We start from the raw sequence: 21,695 nt of genomic DNA, 5'->3' as shown, positions 1-21,695 counted from the left end.
GGCTGGGTGGTTTATGTTTTTAATACAATTTGTTTATAAAATCTGAGGTATGCCATTTACTGGCAAAGATTTGTTTATAATATTCCCATATTATCTTTACAGTTTCTAAATTGTAATAATTCTGTAATGATGTCACATCTTCATTTCAGGTATATGCAATTCCTCTCTCTCTCAATTAGTGGGCTAAATGTTTATTAATGTTATTATTTTTTAAAATAAGCTGGATTTTAATTTCATTGATTCTTTTCTATTGCTTTCCTGTTTTCTATTTTATTGATTTCTTCTTTTATTTTTAGTTTTCTTCTTTCTGTTGCCTTTGGGTTTAATTTGCTGTTTCATTTTTCCTAGTTTCTTATTACTTTAAGCCTACTTCATTGGATTTGAAAATTTAATTTTTTTCTACTGTGTCTTAATGTTTTAATATTTTCCTCTGAATGCTGCTTTAGTGTCATCTCATAAGTTTGATTGTTGTATTTTCATTATCATTCGATTAAAAATATTTTCTAATGTCTTATAATTATTTTTAGGAATCAACAAGTTTTTATGTATGTTAATTTCCAAGCATTAGGGACTTTCATAATTCTTGTTATTAATATCTATGTTTAATTTACTGCAATCAGAGAAATTATTGTTTCGTGTTGTCATTTTAATTTAGTTAAATGCTCTATAATTTTCACCTTTATTTTTTTGTTGATTCATGACTTATTTATAAATTTGTTAATCAGTTTCCAAGTAAATATTGTCTGTATTTTTATTTTATTTGCTCCTTAATTTCATTAGCTATTGATCAAAGATATACTTTGCATAATTGGAATCCTTTATTTTATTAAACTGATTTTATTACCCCAAATATTATCTATCTTGATAAATGTTCTGCATGCACTTAAAGGTGAGTTCTGTGGTCATTAGCCTGAGTCTTCTATAAATACTGATTAGTAGTGGTTAGATCAGATTGCTGCTCATGTCTTCTATAAACTTTCTGATTTTCTGTCTTCCTGTTCCATTTATTATTAGGAAGTTGTTAAAATAATCTATTATAATTATGAACTTGTCTATTTCTCTTTTCAAATCCATCAATTTTGCATGCTTATATTTGAAAGTTCAGTTATTAGGTGCATGGACTTTAAAGATTGTAATACCTTCTAGAAGAATTAAAATAACTATAAAGTGATATTCTTGAACCTGATAAGATTCTTTGTAGTAAAATCTACTTCATCTGAGATTGATAAAGTCACTCCAGCTTTTTGTTGTTGTTTTATTCTTGGCATGGTATCTTTTCCAGTTGCTTCCATTTTTTGCTCATTTGTATTTTCATATTTTAATAAGTATTTTGGGGCAGCATATTGTCAATTTTTTTAAATCTGCCTTTTAATTGAGATTCTTAGATCACTTGTGTGTGATTTAAACCTGCTTCATTGACACCATTCCCTCATTAGTGATGGATTCAGGGGTGGGCAGGAGACAGGGATCAGACAGTATTCCGAGTGCCTACTGTGTGTTCTTGGAGGGCTGCCAGCCCCTGGAGTTCACAGATAAAAAATCCATTTTAGCTTAGATGTAGACTGCTTCAACTTTCTTTGGCAAATTCACAAGACCAGAGTGCTTGACATTTGAAATGAAGGTTACAAGTCATAGGACTCTCAAAGAACTACCTCTAAATATCTTACAAAACAGATCTGGAAGGATCCATTGTCTTCTTCCACATAAAAGTGTTATCCTTCTTTAGACTCATCCTCTCTAATTTATTACCCATTCCAATCAGTGCCACTCAGTGATTCTCTGAGACACACAGCAAACTAGCTGCAATGTCTTTCTCCCTCCATTCCCGCCTTTCTTAGAAGGGAAGGGAATTGTGATACAATCCCCCTTATCCCCACACTCCTTATTTCCCACGGTACAACCTTCAGCCATGAGAAAATCGTTACAGCAATTAATATTTTTCTAGATATCGGATTGGTTATTTTATGCTTAGCCTTCTCCATTACATATTTTATAAGCTATTTAATTAATTGCATTATGAGTGCTTCTTTCTACATTACTATTGTCTACGTAAAATAGATAATGGAGAAAAAAACATAGTTCCTGGTCCATCCTCCTGAGGCAAGTACTCTCAACTGTTTGAGTTGGGTTTTGTGAGGAAGGAGAGTCTAATAGTTCCTTCCACATTTCTGAAAAATGTAATTACAGGGTTTCTTCTTGGTTTTTAAAATTTTAAATGGTGACTATTTACAGCCAAAAGTGAAAAACTAGAATTTAGCATTCTCAGAATTCTATCATATCCTGACTGTCCCCCAAGGGCAACCTAAAACACCCATGTACATGGCCCCCTTTCCCACATCCTTGTGTTCTTATTCTGGCACTGTTTCTGTATTCTCTCCGCTGTCCTGTTCTCTGTTAGTTTGGTCTTCGTGGTTTATTTTACATTGTTGCAATTAGTGATGGTCCCACTCTGTTTATAGACAATGTTTTGCCTGTTGGTCGATTTCCACAAGGATGTTTTCATGGAGAATTGACCACTTATTCACAGATTTCCAAATGGAAAAATTTGTGGAACTTTAAGCCAGTTTCTCCACAGAAACCTTCATACTCTCCAACTGCTTGTCTAGAAGGCAAAAGATGGACCCAGTCCTGTAACTGAGCCGATGGTCTCACCTGTTAGCAACCACATTGCACTTTTTGTTACTGTGACTAAATAAACAGTAACCTAAAAGCTCCATTTCCTAAAGAGATTAAAGCTTAAATCCTATAGTTACTAAATAAACATTCTCAAAGTAAATTACATTGAATGTTTTGAAGGTTTTAAAGTTATTTTAGCAGTAGTAACTAAATAAAATGTAGATTTTTTAAACTCTTCCTTTTTTTTGGTAGGAATAGCATGTTCATTATTGGCCAGTAAATGGAGTAATCGGCTGATTAGCAGCACTTGTTTTGTGATGAATATTCAATTACCAGCATAGAAAAAGAGATGTGTCGTACCTTAGTAAATTAATTCCCTTATGAAGAGTAAATTTGCATCCACCTGCCAGAAAATATAAACAGTTTCCCAGTAAAACGCCTTGGGAAATTTGTCAAAGTGGAGAAATTAAGGGGTGTTTAACCCTCTCACTCTCTGTCAGAATTGTGTTGTCCCTCACAGCTGTTTTCTTTATAATGGCATTGAAATTATTCATATCTGTCTAAAACCAGTATGTTTTACAATGCCAAGGACATTAAGAGTATTTCCTGTCATAGACAAAGATTCATGTATTTCATATGTAGAAAAATGGCTAAAAACATCAAACTCTTGCACATGCTAAAGTAGGTGATATTTAACATGAAATCACAATGATTTTAAAAATACTATCAGGCCTGTTACTACTCAGAGCACTTGCAATCAGTTATCAATTTTCCTCTTTTCTTTTAACTGTAACGTCTGCTTTCTCTTTTCTTGGTATTGAAGGGAAGCAAGATTCTACCACTCTGAAATTTGCTTTTGGGGGTCATGATTTTAAGCTGGTTATTAAGGAATGAAAAGACTCTGGAAAACCCTTTGACCTTACCCCTGAGTGCCTCAGAGGAATTTAGATAGAGGACCAGCAGCAGGAAGGAAGGTATCATCAGAGGTAGCTATAGTTTAATATGAACTAGTGAGTGATAGAACCTAGCGATGCTCATTTGTCCAAAGTCCTCTCTGTGTCCTATTGAAGAAGATGGCCCAGCATTTATTTACCAAACATTTGCTTTTCCATCTCCATGTGAATTTCTTTCCTGACTTTTGAAGTCCCAAACCACTAACCCCCACCCTCATCTTCTTAGCTCCAGAATGACATACCAATCTCAATAGTCCAGTTGGTCCTAGGATCTCACATCATATGACACCCCTGCCTGTACATGTGTGATAAACTTGGGACTTTTCTCTTGTCATTCTCTGTCATGATAATTTGAGTATTAGACCGGCTAGAACTTAGAAGGTGGGAGGAAAGCTATTTTTTATGCTCCCATAGTGTTTATTTTACCTCACATGGAGTAACTTCTCCCCTAAATGTGAGGGTCTGAAAACTGAGATGGTCTTTTGATGGTTTATCAAGATATCTGTGGAAAATATGTTGTTTCAGGGAGTCCCCAACCTGCTTAAAGTTGTTAGTAAGAGAAAAGATTAGTGGCACAAGCAAGAATCGAGACCTTGTCTAGGTTTTGTAGACAGTGATACCTTTCCCAGTATCCTGTAGAAGGTAAAACAATTGGGCCTATAGATCAGCCAATCTTACAGCCCAGTGTCAAAGGATGAGCTAGCTCGGCTGCGTTGAAAAACAGGAGGGGTGACGTCTAAGCCAGGTGAATGCATTAATATGAAGAGGGCTGAATGATGCAAAGCTAGAAGCAGAGGTTGAGAGTCAGGAAATATGATTTTGTTTCCACTCACCTTCTAGCTTTAATTTTAGGTAAACTACAGTACACAGGGCCCTGCTATTCAGTTATAAAATGTGGGCATTCCAGTCAGAGATTCTAAGGATACACGCAGACCTAATGTTCTAAAATTGTGTATATCTTGAATATAGAATTAAAAGTCTCAATTTGCATTTGCCATAGATCAACGAAGTGTTAACATTTAAATTGTTTTTCTGACTTACCTGGGTTGTCTGATTTATAATCATAAAACAATATTGCAGCTACTTAACAGTAGTGACAATAGATTATAAAACCTTTTCACTTATAATGAGCTCTCCCCATTGCAATGAACTTGAAAACAGAAATCTTCCAATGTACCCAATCATCATAATTAATATCTTAGGAAATTTAATCTCACGATACAAGTAAAAATCAGGAGTATTTAATTAGTGACTATTTTCACTAACTAATGATCCAATTTAGAATTGATTAAGGTAGAGTGCCACTATGATAAAATTGAACGCAACGTTATTTAGAAATGATTGCTCATTCTCATTCTACTAAAATATAATTGATTACAGGTTGCTTTCCAATATGTTTTAAATTATCTGTGTGTTTTTATTACCTATCACTTATTTTCATAATTGTTACTGTTTTGTGGTGGATTTATTGGAGAGGAATCATGGGTGTGCATGTGAGAAAATACGTAGAAGGGATTTTAAATTTATGAGGTCTCTCTTTTTCTCTCTCCCTGTGGGCAAGCACCAAGGAAAGGCCATGTGGGGGCACAGTGGGAAGATAGGAAGCGCACTCTCGCCAGACACTAAATCTACCGTCATGTCAATCGTGGACTTCTCATCTCTCAGAACTGTAAAAATAAAGCACACTTCTTAGGCTGCTGCGTCTACTGCATTTTGTTTTCACAGCCCAGACTTAGAAAGGGGCTCTGTTTCTGTATGTTCTGGTTTCTCTACCTATAAAGAACGGAAACCCTCAAAAAAAAAGCTGCTAAGTCAACATTCTACTATTATATGTTAAACATAAATAATAATATTTGAAACATACCAGTGTCAAATAGACCCATCCCTTTCCTCCCATTGTCTTGTTCCTAGCCTGGAAGAAGGTTTTATGAGATTTAATATAAATATAATACTTCAGATGGTGACTAATTTATAGCCAGGGTTTATAAAATGAAGTCTTGATTATCAGAGTGTAAATATTCACTTGATGTTCAATAACCAAGAAATACAATTTTTGTAGGTTTAAAGAAAAGGTCAGTGAACAGTTTATTTAAATCATATTCAGGGATGGAAAGTATTTATTAGACTCAGAAAACAATTTCTAACAATCCTATATAAATAAGAATATCAGGCACTGAGAACTGTGTGCAAATCACAGTAATTACTCACCGAGATAGGTGTGACATATTTTTGACAAAAATTGTAAAAGATACTGTTACACTGAGGACCTGGAAAGCAGTTTTGAATTTTGGTTTAAATTTTTGCAGGAAATGTGAAAACAAAACAGCACATCTCCATTCCTAATTGAGTCCATCTCAATGCCCTAGATCAGAAATGAGCTAGATTGAATCAGAAGCACCTGCTTATAAGCAAGCATCTGCAATGAGATAACATCGATTCATAAAAGAGGGGTTAAAAATGTAAACCTATCACTGAAAGGAAAGAACAATGTATACTCTCTGACTTGTATAGTTTTAAACTTTCTACCATTCCTTTTAAGAAAATACTCATGAAGAAATACTCTCCTTCTAACTGCATCATTACCTGGATATTACTCAAAATATTATTTCATCACTTGCCTAAAGAATATAACACAGTGTAATGAAGTTAAACATCACTTCAGAATAAACAATATTTGAAAAAACAGAACAATAAAAAATAAACATTTATAGTTTCTGACAATCACTACTAAGTAAGGTACCTGGATGTCAAATGGGGACCTATAAAATCTACTTGCATAAAGAAATGAAAAATTATCAGGTGCTTCTCAGGGCAAGGAAAAGCTGGAAAGTTAGATATCTCCCAGAACCTCATTTTTATAGATTATACTTTAAAGAGATTATACTTTAAATCACTGTTCATTACCCAGCCTTCCACGTATTCAGACAAATCCTGTACCCTTCTTTCTCCCTCTTACTCTAACCCTTCTCTCTGTCCCACAAACCCTCAACATTTAAATTCCTTGCAATGAACTACAGAGATAGTGTGCACACTCGCCATCCCAAACTCCTTTCACAATATTCCAAACTGTCTCTCCCAGTTCTTAGTCAATCTGGTCTCCTAATTCCTCCTAACTCCTAACTCCTACATATTATTCTCTCGTCTTTGGATATGGGCTCACTTGGTTTCTCTCCCCGTTCTTGCTTTCGCCTTTTTTCTTCTCTGCGTGATAGGAAATGTCACTGATCATTTATGAACCAACCTTAGATCACTGTCTCCTTGAAATCTTCCCGATTTTAGGATCCTTTACTATAAGGCCTATCGTCTCCTTAAGCAGACTAGAAGTTTTCAGGTTTGAGAGGGACTATGCTGGTTTCATTTTGCTGCCATAAAAAAGCATCACAAACGACACAGTTTAAAGTAAGACAGGTGGATTCTTTTGTAGTTCTGGAGGCAAAAAGTCCAAAATCAAGTTGGCAGCAGGGCCATGCTCCCTCGAATGGCTCTTGAAAAGAATCTATCTTTGACCTTTTCTATGTTCTGGTAATTGCTAGCGATCTTTGACAGTACTCAGGCTATAGATGCATCACTCCAGTTTCTGCCTCTGTTTTCCCAGGACCATCTGCACATCTGTGTGTCTCTAAATCTATTCTCAGTAGAACACCAGTCATCTGATTTAAGGCCTAGGATAATCAAATATGACTTCATCTTAACTTGATTATATCTTCAAAGAACCTCTTTGCAAGTAAGGTCACACAATCACAGGAAAGGTGGTTAGGATTCAGCATCTCTTCTGAGGGGACACAACTCAACAACTGACAATCGGGACACTTAAATGTATCTAGAGTAACCACTCATTAATATGACAGGGGAACTTCAAGTAACTCTGCTTAAATAATTCTGCTGACATTAAGAACTCACACTTTAGGAAATTACCAGTTTTATAAGTGGATAACTCAGAATTATTGTAAACAAATCAGTAGCTTCCTTGCAACGTAAGCCCACTGGCCTTGTTTCCCAAGTTCTATTATTGACCCCATATAGAACTAAGACTTCCTACAGGACACACATTTCTATGTTACTCGATTGGCTTGTTGTAACAGATCATGAATGGAGTGAAAACTGTGATGTCTGTCTCTCAGGAAAATGGATTTAGCTGCAACTATATGACTTTGAAAGAACACCTCTTAATTGCCTGCTTTCACATAGGATTAGAGTTCATCATATCATAATGGCTTTGATGTCAGACAGATATGGTTCTGCATCCCAAATTAGCCACTAAGCAATTGTGTTATCATTAAAATTAAATAATTTCTCTAAGCCTAAATATGCTACTTAGTAAAATTAGAATGTAGCATTTGCCATAAAGAGTTAATGGAAGTAATAAGATAATAGATAATTAGCATAGTGCTTGGTAGACCTAATAACTGATAGCTTGTAATAACATAAATTGTATTGGTCTGGCTACATAGAAACCTCATTTAACACATCAGAACCTGTATTATATTGAGCATGGCCTAGAGTCTTAGTGTTAGTTCATGCCCTGACAGCAACATCACAGCTAATGTGGATTTGTCTATTGTTTTGTAGACCTAGCTATTTTTATATTGCTGACTATCAGAGTGTAAGAGCAGGATAGCTCTAATCACATCCAGAGTTTCCATGGAGAGGTATGTTTAGAAATTTGTATTTCCACATTGGTAAATGAGGGTAATGCAATTCTTACCCTCGCCATTAATTACCACTTTCACCTCTCAAAGAGCAATCTCTGAACCACCTGGAAAATTGGCTGGTTTCTTTAAAGAGAGAGAGCATCACTTCCTTGACCTTCAGTCTGCTTGCAGGACCCTAGTTTCCATTCTGCATGTGCAGGCCATCAAGCTCTGACAAATGAGGCAGAGACTTCTACTCACCACTTGATTGATATGTTTTCCCATTTTTCCTTGAAAACAGTTGTACTTGGAGAAGTGCCACCCCAACTGAAATACTATGTTTGTAGCTAGAATAATTTATTTGATTAAATTCTGGTCAATAAAATGTAAGTAGCAGTGATCTTAGGACTTCCAGGAAGGGTCTTTCAAGAGACCTGACTTATCTGGCAAACAGCCTGAGAACACAGCCATAATTTTTAGATCTCTAGCTGATTTCTTTTAATATGAAGTTACCTTGATGATGGGTGTCAAGATGATTTCATGAAATAATGGGAGGAAGCTGGGTCCAAGGTACCCATAATGACACAGTCCAGACTTGGGCTTTTGCATATGAAAAAAATTGTACCTCTAGCTTTTAAAGATCACTGCTATTGTGTGTCTTCTGCTATATACAGTTTAATCTAATTCAGTTCTAATCGTAAATCTAACTGGGAATAGACTTCAAATAGACATTTCAGTCCTCATTGAAAAAGAGGAATTGTTAGCCCTTGGGTCTTTTTATCAACTGTCCCCATGTTGTGAGTAGAACTGGGTTCTCCCCAAATTCATACATTGAAGTCCTGACCTCCATTGCTTCAAAATGTTAGCTTATTTGAGGATGTGGTCTTTACAGTGGTAATCAACTTAAAAATAATGTCCTAAGGTGGGCTCTAATCCAGTATAACTGGTGTCCTTATAAAAAGGGGACATTTGGAGATAGATAGGTATAGAGAGGATGGGAAAAGAAACTGGTAGAAGACAGTCATCTATAAGCCAAGGAGAAAGGCCTGGAGCTTCTTCTTCCCTATAGTTCTGGAAAGGAACTAAGTCAGCCAATACCTTGATCTCAGAGTTGTAGCCTCCAAAATTGTGAGAAAATAAATCTCTTATTTAAGCCACCCAGTTTGTGGTATTTTGTTATGGTAGACCCAGATCAATACAGGGTTTATTTTAATTAATGCTAACAAGTGGTAAGCAGTAAACAGATCTATAATCATCTATGTGAAAGCAAAGTTGTGATATTAAAAATATTTAATGACCAGGAAGGCATAGTCAGTACTAGTTGATCAAAATGATGCTACCTATATCTGTACTCACTGGTTGGGTATAAGCCTTAATAATGTAAATAGGATAAAAAGACTTGTAAAGTAAATATTCTATATGCAAATAGCAAACAATGTATACTATTATATGAGCAAATGTATTTATTTATTTATTCATGGTTTTTAAGTTGTCTATAAACTCATAGGAAGTCTGTTCAAAATTATGTAAAGTATTGTGTTATTTTATTTTTTTCCTGAGGATATCTTCACAGTACTCAGTAGGTAAAAATTAACATTTTAAGAACCAGTAATTGTAGAAAGAAAAACATCTCTGACTAGGTGTAATGATATACTACACATTATATAAGCACTTAATAGCATAAACTTTATGAGAATATATGCATACTATATTATGCAAATTTAAAGATATTTTCAGAGATGAAATTATACAACTGCTTTTATAATTAAAAAAATAATGCAGTATAACTTTGGCCTATATTTATGAGGCCTACCTCATTGTTTTGTAGGTGGCTGGCTTTTCCCAGGGTCCTCACAAGGTCTTCCTTCTCTGTGTTTCTGCCTCCTAATTTCCTTTTGTAAGGACATCAGTCATGTGAGATTTGAGTCCACCCTGATGACCTCATTTTAACTTAAACACCCATATCTCCAAATAAAGTCACATTCGGAGGCACCAGAACTTAGGAGCTCAACATATGAACTTCTGGGGGACACATTCAGCCCATAACAACTTGTGTTCCTGTTGAATTCATCATTTAGTTGTGTTGCTTTTCTAATAAGAATACTAGACTAACAATCCAGCCAGCCATGATGTTGGGATTGGTAACAGACTATATTTCTTACTGTAAAAAGTATACTTAATACCTACTTGCAGCACAGGATTGAGAGAAAGAAAACAAACTCGATTAGCCCTGTGATCACTGGCTTTCTGCCCGGAGACACCATCTAGACTGTGGTGTAAAAAGCAGTAACTAAAACAGGGCATAGCGGTATCATTGGGTTGAAGAGATGGAAATCGGGTTTCAGGCAAACCGCAAATGGCTCCACATTTGGTTTAAGACTGCAAGATAGGAAGAGCTGTATAGATCAATATTTCCATAAGTTTGCATAGTCATCCTCTGAATTTTTATTGAACACTAAACTGCACAGGAACAGAGTGGGGCTCTGTGAAGCTGAGCAAAACCAACTACTAGATAGAAACAATTACAAAGGCACTAATTATAAACCGTACAGTGCTGTCTGGGAGATATTCAAATTCTAACTAAGCATAGTAGAGAGACATTATTAAACATCTAGAGAATTCATCAGAAACTTCAAATTGTCACACTTTAGAATTAAGCTACTTCTTATAGTTAATTTAGATGTGCCTTAACAAAGCTTACACTAACTGCCCACTGGAATGAATCCTTATCTATTTCAGAGGAAGACAACAACACCTAGACTTCTATCCCTGCAGCTTTCACAACACCCAGCATACAATTGAAAATCACTACAGAGAAAAAAATGTTAGTCATGACCAGGATAATATTCCATCAATATAAATAGAACTAGAAATGGCAGAAATGATTATATTAATAGTCAGGAACTTTTAAAGACCTGTTTTAAATATGTTCAGGCATTTAAAGAAAAGTATTAACTCAATGGAGATACATTAAAATTATTTAATAAACCCAATAAGAATTCTAGAGCTAAAATATAATATTTGAAATACATATGCTAAACAAAGAGTTATCAAACCTTTTTCTGTAAAGATACAAATTGTAATTTTAGGCTTTATGGGCCATATAGTCTTTGCCACAACTACCCAACTCTGCCATGGTAGGAGACAAACTATTAAAGCGATGCCTCTAGACAATGTATAGACACAAAACGTGTCTGTGTTCCAATGAAGCTGTATTTACAAAAGTGGGTGGCTAACTGGATTTGGCTTGAAGGCTTTATTCGACAATTCCTGCTTTAACCATCAAACTGTAATTCCCAGGAGACTTGTCAGTTAATGAGTTGGAGGTATGAAGCAAGGACAGCCCTCTGTGTCTATGGGAGAATTTTCTAGCGGGGGTCCATGTACTCAAACATCAGGCCCAGCTACAAAATATGAACCTCCCCAGGCTTTGTTGATTCCTTTAACAATATTTCACCTGGACCTCTTCTTGCAAAAATTCAGAAGTTCCTGGCACAGCAGTTCCTGGCTACTGCCCAAACTAGAAAAATTAAAGATAAATTAAAAATAAAACATCATCAATTAATATCATGAGCTCTTTAGATGAAAGAAAATTTGATGGCAAGGAGAACCCTCCTAACATGAATTATATGGAAATAAAGAAAAATCAAGTGAGAACAAAGGCTATTTGTTCAGAGCTTGCAATAGAAAGAGAATCAGCCACCATCATAGAATTTGTCAGACAGGAAGTAGAAAAGTTTAACAAGAAAAGACTTAAGACAGAATAAAACCACCTGCAACATTGTCTGATTTAAGAAACAAAGACTCGTGTAGAGTAAGATAGTCTTAAGTGCAATACTGTTTATTCTCTGCTAGGCACTTGGCCTGATTATGAAGCTGTTTAGGGCAGGGAGCTGAAGAGAAGGTCAGAACATCTCTGAAATCTTGCAAATTTTCACAGTTAAAGAGAGAAAACTATGTGGCTTAAAATCCAATACTTCAGAAATCTTAGAAGGCCATACCTATAAATAAAGCTGAAACAAAAGAAGTTTTCCCAAGGCTGCAGCCCAGCCCTGGCCATGGTAAATCTCACCATGGATTGGGAGAACAAATGATTTATTTATTTTAGTTGTCTCATAGTGAAAAACAGAAAAAAATCTAGAAAACATGTACACAGGAAACCCTAATTTTTTACAAAATGCCTAACATAAACTTCCAAATTAATAACTATACAAAATAAGTATACATTAGTAGTCAGGGGAACAGACATAATAGCAGAAAACTCAGAAATATTTTAGCTGTTTAATATATGTATATATTATTATATGTAAATTGCTTATACTATGAGTTATGTATACTTATTTTAAAAGATGTTTTAATACATTTGGAAAGAAAAAATGATATATTTTAAAAATTATATGGAAGAATGTATGAATAGCTGAGTAAATCCAAAACTGAAAAGTAATACAGTGCACATTCACAGAAAAAAAAATCACTGATGTTTTCCAATAACAGAAAAATAGATTATTGGATGAAAATAGACAAGCTATAAATGGACTAGTGTATACACAGAAGTTTAACATAGGATCGATTGGCAGCATAAATAAATGATGAAATAAAATAGCATCCATACAAGGGTAAGGTGGCTCACCTCAGGATAAAAGTGAAAACTCATTCTTTAATCCCACAGACAAAGGAGTACCAAAGAGATTGAAGGAAACATGCCAAGATAAAATTTCAAGTATTGCAGAAGGAGTCTACATCTGTGACAAGGAGTAAGGGTGATAGCTAAGAACTACCTAACCAGAAAAAATTTCAGGAGACAAACTATTAAAAAAAAACAAAATGATTACTGTGATATGTCAAAATTGAGGATGTGTCTTCAGTGAAGGACACCAAAGTCTGTTAACAGATACGTACCACTGAGAAACATTTTGTTTGGTTTAAACTAGAAAGAAAATGATATTTACAGTATTAAAAAACTTCTGCAGATCAACAAAAACCCTGCAACCATGAAAGAAAAACAAGAAAAAGATGTGAATCTACATTTTCCAGAGAATAAACTCAAAGAGTAACAAGCACATAAAGATGTATTAAAATTAATCTGGAAATAAAAAGTACAACTTTTTAAATGGGATATTATTTTTAACTAGAATAAAAAGGTGGTGAGTTCCCAATGTTGCTGATAAAATAATATAAATGCTCTAGTAGTGGGAGTTTAGACTGGTTCACTAATTTTGAGAAATAACCTATCAAATCTTCACCAATTTTAGTATATGAGTACATTTTGACAAAAATTTTAAGAGCATGTCCTAAAAAATTCTTACATATATTTCTTATAGGAATAATTGAAATATAACTCATAGAAGTAAAAGTTCTCAGATCAAAAAGCCCAAATATTACAATTAGTTTAACAAAAATAAATCCATATTTATGAATATGAATGTAAACCTGTTTAACAAACAATACAGGAAAAAATTAAATACCAAGAAGAAAACAAACAAAAAGAAAACCTACACATTTTTCTTCAAAGAAGCGGCAATAAGAATGACAGCTGATTTCTCCACTTTAAATCTGAACTAAAAGGATGATAAATAATATCTTTAAAGATTTTAAAACTAACTTTAAATTTAAAATATAAGATTCTGCACAGCTAAAGAAAACAGCATTAAAATAAAAAGACAACCAACTGTATGGGAAAACATATTTGCAATGATACCTCAGACAAAGGTTTAATCTCCAAAATATACAAAGAACCCACACAACTTCACTCTAAGAAGACAACTAACCCAATTAAAAAATGGGGAAAGGACTTGAACAGACACTTCTCCAAGGAGGGCATACAGAGGATCCATAGACACATGAAGAGATGCTCAATATCACTTGCTATCAGAGAGATGCAAATTAAAACCACAATGAGATACCACTTTACACTGGTGAGAATGGCTATCATAAACAAAGCAATAAACAACAAATGTTGTAGAGGGTGTGGGGAAAAGGGGACTCTGGTCCACTGTTGGTGGGATTGCAGACTGGTACAACCATTATGGATAACAGTATGGAATTTTCTCAAAAAACTAAAATTGGACTTGCCTTTTTACCCAGCAATTCCTCTGCTAGGATTGTATCCTAAGAACCCTAAAACACCAATCCCAAAGAACATATGCACCCCAATGTTCATAGCAGCACAATTTACAATAGCCAAGAGTTGGAAGCAATCTAGGTGCCCGTCAGTAAATGAATGGATCAAAACACTATGGTATATATATACACAATGGAATTTTATGCTGCAGAAAGAAAGAAGGAGCTCCTACCTTTTGCAGCAGCATGGATGGAACTGGAAAGCATTATGCTGAGTGAAATAAGTCAGGTGTTGAAGGACAAATACCATATGATCTCACCTTTAACAGGAAGCTAAACAACAAAACAAATAAGCAAGCAAAATATAACCAAAGACACTGAAATAGAGAACAGGCTGACAGTGACCAGAGGGGAGAGGGGAGGGAATTTCAGGGGAAATAGGGGAGGGATTTAAAGGAACATATATAAAGGATACATAGACAACAACTGAGAAGGGTGGAAATGGGAGGGAGGGGGGAGCACAGGGAGTGGGTTGGGATGGGAGTAATAGACAGAAAACTGTACTTGAAAAATAATTAAATTTTAAAAAAATTGAAAAAAATTAAAAATAAATTTTTAAAAAAATTTTAAAGATATATTTAAAGCAAAAAATTGTCCAGAAATGAACTCCTGCCCCCAATAAAAAATCCTCATTTAAATGATAAATCATATTATGTAAAAAATGTCAAATTCCAAAATGTAATGGAAACCAAAGAAAGTGATAAGTCATTAACAATCAAAATTTGAATTAATAAAAATAATGTTTGACCAAGTAAATTTTTTAAAAATAAGTCATCAAATCACATGACAACAACTTCATACAATTTTGGAAGAGTTTGATTAAAGTTAAGGTATTTTAAATTTCTGATAATAAATATTTTTCTCAATCACAGAAAAACTTTAAAAATAACATATACAGTTATTAATTTTTCCAAATATTAAAAGATTGGTTATATGTAGAGTACTTACTTTTGCTATTTTTATTAGCTATATGCTTTACACTCACTTTTCAATTTTGTCTCTCCCAATTATTTGCATAAAAATTTTTTAAGCATGTAAATATACTTTAAGTGTAAGAGTATTTCAAATGGTGAACTGCTATCACTCATTTTGCAGTTAGTACTACTGGTCATTTTATACAATAATTAAACTAATAAATTGGTCACCATCTTAGAAACCATCCAGTATAAATCAAAGTAATCTTCCATCTGTAGTTGTCATAGAAACTGATTATAGCAAGCATGTGTAATGCAACACACATTTTATGCATAAATGATTAATCTACTAAAGTTAAAACTAATCTTAATCAAAACCATGTTTACCACAATTTTCACCACCACTCTATATCTTATTTGATGCATTTTTTTAACTTGAACCCCAAATATATATAATTCTAAAATAAATAAAGAATGTAGCTTTAGAGCTACATACATTTAGAGCTACATACATTTGGTAGTTCTCTCCTAAGAGAAGAATTCTTTCATTCCAGATGAAATAATGTATTAATGTGACTAGTCCTAGCAACTGAATTGCTCTTGCTTCTGTTGTGTCCAGCTGTTCCCATCATTGCCTAACTGTAGTAGTTTGGGGAATGAAAAGACCTGCATAATCCAACATTTGGATCACTGAACTGCATCATCTTAAGGATTTAAAATGTAATTTCTAAGAAATAAAAAGGGTACAATTGAAGTCTTGAAACTACTAAGCAAAATTTTCTGTGCAAGTATTCAAGATCCAGTCAAGGAAATATTTTGTCATTCAAAGGCTTCATCCACAAATGATTAAGACAAAGTTATATATGTCATTATTTTACAAAGAATGCATTTTTATAAATCCTTCTTTTTATGTATTTTAATAGGCACCACCAAAACATAAAAACATTGTAATGCAAAGAGAGAACCATCCTTATCTCAATACAAAATACTACAGTCTAGCATAAAACAGATATTTTACATTAAAGAACATTAGTCAGGAAAAACATTGAAAGAAGTATGAGTATGTTAAGAACATTCATGACAGACTTATGTATGTCAAGAGTACCCATGAAAAACTTATTATATATAAAGAAACACAGAGAATATCAATGTAACTAACCATGTACCCATTATTCAGCTTCAATAAATTAAAAGTTGAAACCAATATTGTCTTTATTCCCACTACTTAACTCCACATCACATTATTTAAAGAGCTAAACTGAGGCATCATTTCATTCTTCCTTATATATTTCATATACATCTCTAAGAATAATCAATATTTAAAAAATAACCATAATACCATCAACTACTATTGAATCAACTACCATTAGTTCCTGCCCTAGCCAGTGTGGCTCAGTTGGTTGCACCTAGTTCTGACAAACAAAGGTTGTGGGCCCAAGGCAACTGATTGATGTTTCTCTCTCACATCAATGTTTCTCTCCCTCTATTTCTCCCTCCATTCTCCTGTAAAAATAAATAAATAAAATCTTTTTAAGATGTCAGTTCCTTATTAGCATCAAATATTCAGTGAGTTCTCCCAGTTATCTCATAAAAGTTTTCCAGTTGATTTGCTAAAATCAGAATCCAAATAAGATCTATGCACTAGAATTAACCAGTGGGTCTCAGATTTTTTTATTTATCTTTTTCTTCTTTAACTTTTTCTTCCCCCTTGGAATTTATTGAAAATAGGTAAGTAAAGTTATTTGTTGTACATAATCTCACACAGCCTAAGTTTTCCCAATTGCCTCTCTGTGCTGTATTTTAACTTGTTTTCTGTCATCTTATTATATATGAATAAATAGATATAGAATTTAAGTTTTAAATTTTAGAGAGAATTCTACATAAATAGATGTTGTATACTTACATCAGGAGGCCATAATAGCTGGTTGTCTTGTCTTGGCTCTGTTAGAAGACATTGACGATAATTGGTTATATACATTAATGACTTCAGGGTTGCAAAATAATGACATGCTAATTCTAATACGTTATTTATTTGTCAGCTGACATATATCTATAAAAGAAACTTTTCCAAATGAGTATTTTGACAACCACAAAATATAGTTTAAAAGGGAAAGAGGAGATAAATGCTTGTTTATTTCTCTTATGGAACAGCTTTAATAATAAATTGTTTTCCAATTGCCACCATTAATAAATCAATAAACAACAAGTGCTGGTGAGAATGTAAAGAAAAGAGAATCCTATTGTACTGTTGGTGGGAATGCAGACTAGTGCAGACACTGTGCAAAGCAGTGTGGCCTTTGAACCAAAGGATCGCAGTTTGGTTCCCAGTTGGGGCACATGCCTGGGTTTTGGACCAGTTCCCAGCGGGGGACCCACGAGAGGCAACCATACATTGATGTTTCTCTCCTTCTCTCCTCTCTTTTTCCCTTTCCCTCTGAAGATAAATAAATAAAATCTTTAAAAATAAATAAATAAATAAATAAATAAATATCAAACTGCCTCCTGTCCCAGTGAACATATTGCTGCTGGGAACATACCCAAAGAATACAATTCACCAATTCAAAATAACTTATGCACCCCTATGTTCATAGCAGTGATATTTACAATAGGCCTCAAGGCCAGGAAACTGCCTAACTACCCATCAGTAAATGAGTGGATCAAAAAACTGTGATACATTTATACAATGGAATACTATGCAGCAGAAAGAAAGAAGGAACTCCTACTTTTTGCAAAAGTATGGATGGCACTGGAGACTATTACACTAAGTGAAATAAGCCAGTTGTTGATAAACAAACATCATATGATTTCCCTTATAAAAGGGACTTAATGAACAAAATTAACTAATGAGCAAAATAGAACTAGAGACACAGAGACATGGAGCAGACTGGCAGCTGCCAGGAGGAAGGGAGAGGGAGATATTGTTGGAAAGAAGCAGAAAAGACTAGACAAAGAACATGTATGAATGACGCATGGACATGGACAACAGTGTGGGAATTGACTGTGGGAGCAGGGATTTTGATTGGCAGAGGAAGACAAGGGGAGAGAAACTGGGACACTGTAATAGAATAAACATAAAACATGATTTTAAAAATGTCTATTATAATAATAATGCTAAGACAAAAAAAGGAATAAACTGTTTTCCTAGCATCTTCTAAAAATAAATCACAAGATTGTGTTTGTGCAACATACCAAAATTTAATATTTAAAACATAGCCATAATTTATCTTTCATGCTCAACTTATATATTAATAATAACTACAATATATATTAATTGTAGAGTCATTGGAGAATTTAGAAGAATGTTATTTACAAGTACAGTCTAGGTGGGTTGGTTTCTTGGATCTTCAATTATAAATACATAAGATCATGTAGCTTTTCACTGCTATACAAAGTTCAGTTTTATGAGTTTCATAAGTACTTTGAATATATTATTTTTATTCTAGTGCATCAACTAGTGTTCTTCAATATATTTTATTGATAAATATATAAACTGCTGTTGCAAAATATGATACCTGAGGGGCACATGATGTGGTGTAAGAAGGCTCCTTGAATGTATAATACAAAAAACTGATGTCTCACACACATATATTTTATGTATGCAATGTTTAGAATTATTACATGGAAAAATGTTCATACATTATATTTATATAAAATAATACATTTTTACTTAACATCATTAAGTATATCTTCACATTTTTAAAAGGCTGGGATTTTTATTTTATACTCCCTCTGGTAAAATTCTTAATTTAAAAACTTCAAAATTCAAGATTATTTAAAAACTCTCATAACTAGTCTAAGTTTGATATCTTTCTTTTTTTAAAAAAATTTTTTAAAGATTTTATTTATGTATCTTTAGAGAGGAAGGGAAGGAGAGAAGAAGTGAAATCAATGTATGGTTGCCTCTTGTGAGTCCCCTGTTGGGAACTAGCCTGCAACTCAGGCATGTGCCCTGACTGGGAATTGAACCGCAATTGTGTGGTTCGCAGGCCTGTGCTCAATCCACTGAGCTACACCAGCCAGGGCAAAGTTTGATATCTTTCTTAATAGCCAGGGATAACAAGCCAGTTACAGAAAATGGAAAATAACTAACCCAATTTGAACAATGATTTGCTGATTTAAGTATAATGTAGTACTCACTACTTGCCACAATTCTGTGTCATATAATTTTAAAATATTTTAAAGATAATTACTGTAAATTAAAAATCATAAGCATATTCAGATTAGAATACAACACCTGTTGCTTTTGTCAAGGTTGTTGGCTATATCATTTCTGGGGTCATTAAATATGTTACTAATAATTAAATAGTAATAATAACATTTTTAGAATTATTTTTAAAGAGTAAAATTTATAAGTCAAATAGTATAAATACAAATAAGAAAATTTATAATTTATAAACTCTTTAAGAAATGAATCTTAAGGAGTATTATGTGCATAAATAATGAAAATGTATTAGTTAATAAATAATAATATAATATAGTGACCATATAATATATGCATTATATATGCATATGTGATGTGATTGTATCAATTACTGCCCTCAGTTAACTGTGAGATGCTGAATTTAGTAAAGCAGTCTATCTGTCAAAGCATTGTCCCAGCCCATTTACTTACAAGTGTAAGGAGATAGGTATCAAGACACAAGAGCTAATCACCATAGAACATAAATATTTGTATTTTACATTGTACTTAACCTGCTTAAGAAAAGCATTCAGGTTTTATAAGCTATAGTCTAAAACAATGAGATACATGTGATGTAACTGGTCAGCTATTCCATTTTTGATTCAGAATTAAAGGGTTTTTTTCTTGATGTTATTTCAATGAAAATCCCAATATAAGAGAATCTATGCTCAATTATCTAAGTAGAAAAATTAATTAAAATTCTGAAGAATTAAAAATATTTAATGTAGCCCTGGCAAGTGTGGCTCAGTGGTTTAGTGCCAGCCTGAGAATCAAAGGGTCACTACTTCAGTTCCCAGTTGGGGCAAATACCTGTGGTATAGTCCAAGCCCCCAGTAGGGAGCATGTGAGGCAACCACACATTGAAGTTTCTCTTCCTCTCTCCTCTCTTCCCCCTCTCTAAAAATAAACAAATTAAATATTTTAAAAAATATTTAATGCATGCTGTGTCCACAGGAGCCATGTTAATTGATGATTATGTGTAGAATGATTCTACATTTTTTAATTTAATGCAGTTATTATTTAAGAGTTCAGGAAGCACTGTTATGCTGAAACAATGTACGTAAAACAAGTTTGTCCAGTGCAACCAGGACATCCTGGTTAGACCAAAATAATCAAAACAATCAGCCTCTATCTTCTTAGAACTTATTAAAGTAAGGTGGCTATTTTAAATATAAACAATCAAATCTAAATTTTCAAAATATTTAAGAGCTGAATGGGCATAATCATAATAGAACTAAGTGTGATAAGAACAAGATTTTAGTATAAAGCTAACTACCCATGTCAGCAGTATTATGTGGCAATCATATTTACAATTTAAACACTTGTCTTATTGCATGTGTTTTAACCTTTTTCTGCTATTACATTTTTTCCCACCAGATGGTAGCCAATAAATAGAGGAAAGAGAGATATTAATGAAGTTAAAAGAAATAAAACCAAGTTGAAATAAATCTTAAACAGAAAACTTGATTATAGCTAGAGATATGATTACACATGTAAAAATTTATATATCAAATAAATAAAAACAAACATTGCTCACATTCTTTGGGGTTCAATTGATATCTAGGTCTGTGAGAGTGTTAAGTGATATTTACAATGAAAATGGTATATTTGAGCTCAGGAGTCCATGTTCATTTTTTCATAGATCATTCACAAACACATGAACGCCAACTTATTTTAAGTATTCTTCAAGTCTTTGTTTAGTTAGAAGAAGCATTGTGATATTCTAAAATATAACTTTTGAATATGTATTTTTGGACAGTTCTTTTTAAAAAAATTCATCTACCTCTCTTATTCCACAGAAATCAGATATGTGGAATTATTTCCTCTGCGTGTGAAGTTTTCTCCTCCAGCCTTGTTAGTCTTGGCTTGCACATGAAGAATTCATTATTTGCAAAAACCAATTATCAGCCCTGTCTGGATACATTAAGATTTTCCCTACAAGTCTTTTCCTCTCTATCACATTTAAGCAACAGTTTACATGAATTATTCATAGTTCCCATATTGCAGGCAAGTTTTTTTATTAAATTTGATCATAATAATAGTTATTACCCCAGTCATGGCAGTTTTATGAGTCTTCTTCAATGCCATTACATGGAAAGATTTCAATCAAGAAATATAAAAGATGCAAATCAATTTCCATAATAAAATTAAACTGTACCATCTACTCCTTCTTTCCAGCAATAGAGCTGATTGACAGCCTCTTCCTAATAACTGGAGCAGATAATATTCACAAACAGAAAGAGAGAATGGCAGATTATTTGCTTTTAAGAATTTCAGTGGC

This window comes from Sturnira hondurensis, unplaced genomic scaffold, assembly GCF_014824575.4.
Source record: "Sturnira hondurensis isolate 20B ecotype Veracruz unplaced genomic scaffold, ASM1482457v3 Scaffold0022201, whole genome shotgun sequence".
NCBI lineage: Eukaryota > Metazoa > Chordata > Mammalia > Chiroptera > Phyllostomidae > Sturnira > Sturnira hondurensis.
The sequence above is the reverse complement of the archived record's forward strand: the minus strand, read 5'-3'. Positions refer to the sequence as shown.